Raw genomic sequence first — 2817 nt, forward strand, 5'->3', positions numbered from 1 at the left:
AAGTAATTTTCCATTTGAGTCTTCTTTTCGCAAACTGCCATGTATATGTTCAACCTGCTTCATCAATGATTCATCAGGGTACTGAAACCTCTGCAGAAAAGGACATGAAACAAAATAATTTTGTAGTAATATTTTTTAAACACAGGTGTAAATTCCAGCCCACAATAGCATGCCATACTGCTCAAAAGAACTTTACATTTTAAAACAAATCATTTTTACAAGAATTTTTACTTATTATGAGCAAAAAATCACTTCACAAGTGAGCCCATGGAAATCTCATGGGATTTAACAAGACCAAGAGCAATGTGCTGCACCTATGTTAGGGTAATTCCTGACTGGGGAATTCACAGATTGAGAACAGCTGTGCAAGAAGGACTTGGAGGTGCTGGTGGGTGAGAGGCTGGACATGCCCTGGCCATGGCACTCACAGCCCAGAGAGCCAAATGTGTCCTGGGCTGCATCCAGAGCCCCGTGGGCAGCAGGGGAGGGAGGGGATTCTGCCCCTCTGCTCTGCTCTGCTGAGACCCAGCTGGAGCATCCAGAGCTGGGGTCCTTGCACAGGAAGGACATGGACATGCTGGAGCCATTCCAGAGGAGGGCCACCAAATCAATTAGAGGAATGAAACATCTCTGCTGTGAGAAAAGACTGAGGGAATTGTGATTGTTCAGCCTGAAAAATTGAGGATGACCTAACTGCAGCCTGAAAGGAGCCTGCAAGAAAGATGGAGATAGATTTGTTGAGACCATGTAGTGACAGGACAAACCTATTGAAAGAGGGTATATTGAGACTAGCTGTTGGGAAGAAATTCTTTACTCTGAGGTTAGTAAGGCACTGGCACAGGTTGCCCAGAGAAGCTGTGGATGCCTCATCCCTGGAAGTGTTCAAGGCCAGCTCTGAGCAACCTGGTCTGGTGGAAGCCATCCCTGTCATTGGCAGCTATGTGATCTATAAGGTGCCTTCCAATCCCTACTATTCTATGATTCCAGTTCTATCCTACTTATTTCTATGCTGGAGATTGGTCAGCTTCTAGAAACATACATGAGATTAGCAAGCCTTCAGAGCTCAAGGCTCTCATGGGCTACACCAATCCTCTCCCAACATAATGGAGCACTTCTTTACCTGAAAATTTTATACACCATCATTTTTATGCTTATTGACTCCATTTGTTGACAGTGTTAAAAAAAAAAAAAAATTCCTCAGCACAGAGGAGGGATTATAAAGACTAGAAGACATTGTGAACAGAATAGCCTTTTTCAGATTTAGAACTGAACATTTCCATCAAAAGAGAAATATGTTGAGCCTTTTAGTTAATTCCTCTCTAGTCATTAATACAGACTTCATAATTTGTATGTCTAGAGCAGTGAACAGATGGCACTTGAATCTAGTCTAAACTGGTTTAACTAATTTCTGCCAATCAGGAGGGCCTATTTCCTTCAGTTATGATAAGCAGTAATGATAAGAAGGTTACCTTCTAATTGACTGTGACATGCAGACATCCTAATACTTTTATCTCTTTCTGCTCAGAGATTTTTCTCAGGACATATTTCTACTAGGTTTTATTCAGCACTGGAAGAAAAACAAATGCACTTAGTTATTTGTCTTATTAACTATTTACAGTGTAACTGGAAAATAACTATTTTTTTTTCTGAAATTAGGATTTTTTGCTTCTACAATTACCTTTCCAGTTTCAGCTGTGTACAAACTCTGGGAGAGAAGTGGGTGTGCGGGTAAGCAGTCTTCCATTGCCTAGTGCTTCTGGCATTCATGTAAACATGGAGGTCTCGTGGGGTAAACTTCTGCTCCCACTACTGTTTATGGTTTTTGTGGGTGGATGTTTTTCCTCAGTGACTATATCACTTAAAATACACAAGAGAATCTGAGGGCAGAGATCAGAGGTAAGGTCTTCCTCTTCCCACACCAAAACGCTCCAATGTAAAGGGTAACAATCACAAGTTGACTTTCTGGCCTGTAGAATTCTGAATGTTTGTGTGTAGAGTTATAAATAAAAGACAGGTGGGGAACAACCTTCCAAATACAACTGTTGTTATTTGGTGCTCCAGATATGTTTATGCCACAGAAAAAATGCTGAGCTCTTTGGTTCTTTCAAAAGTGTAGTGTTGGAAGAAGAACCAGAACCTCAAATATGGGTCATTAATTGAACATGGGCCTGCAGGTCCAAGTAATGGATGAGTGGAGGAGTTTTCAAAACTGGATCTTGGACAAAAACATTTAATCCCTTTCTTACTTTTTGCACTTACTGGGTACAAACTAGAATTGAATCATCAAAACACATGCTTAATTTTGAAAAAAATTTTGAAGAATTTTGTTATTGACCATTTTCTCAGCTGTAAAATGGCCAATGCCTTAGAGACCCTGAGATTTTTACAAAGTTTTAAAGGTCAATTTAACACTGGCTATGACACTTTGATAATCCCGAATTTTTAATTAAGTCTGAAAGAAAGGAAATCTCAGTTGAGCATATTCCTTGCAAACACATAATTTGCTTGTGTATGTTGCTAAGTGCACTTTTTTGGTCAGCTTTTAATTGCCTTTTACACTGTTCTGATTTGCTAATGAACCTTGCTTCCTAACCCTGCTTTTTTTTTTTAATCCATTTTCTAAAATTTCATCTGCAAACTTGTGTATATTTTTTGACGCTCTTTCCTACCATGCTAATATATGTATATATAAATTCAAAATAAAAGGCTGTTTTGAGCTAGAGCTTTAGTTATCAATAATGGAACACCTACAGAGCAAAGTTTCAGGCCAGTTTTGTGCATTCTTCCTTTCCAGAATGGATATAGTAAGATGCATCT

This window comes from Cyanistes caeruleus, chromosome Z, assembly GCF_971803275.1.
Source record: "Cyanistes caeruleus chromosome Z, bCyaCae1.hap1.1, whole genome shotgun sequence".
Classification (NCBI taxonomy): Eukaryota; Metazoa; Chordata; class Aves; order Passeriformes; family Paridae; genus Cyanistes; species Cyanistes caeruleus.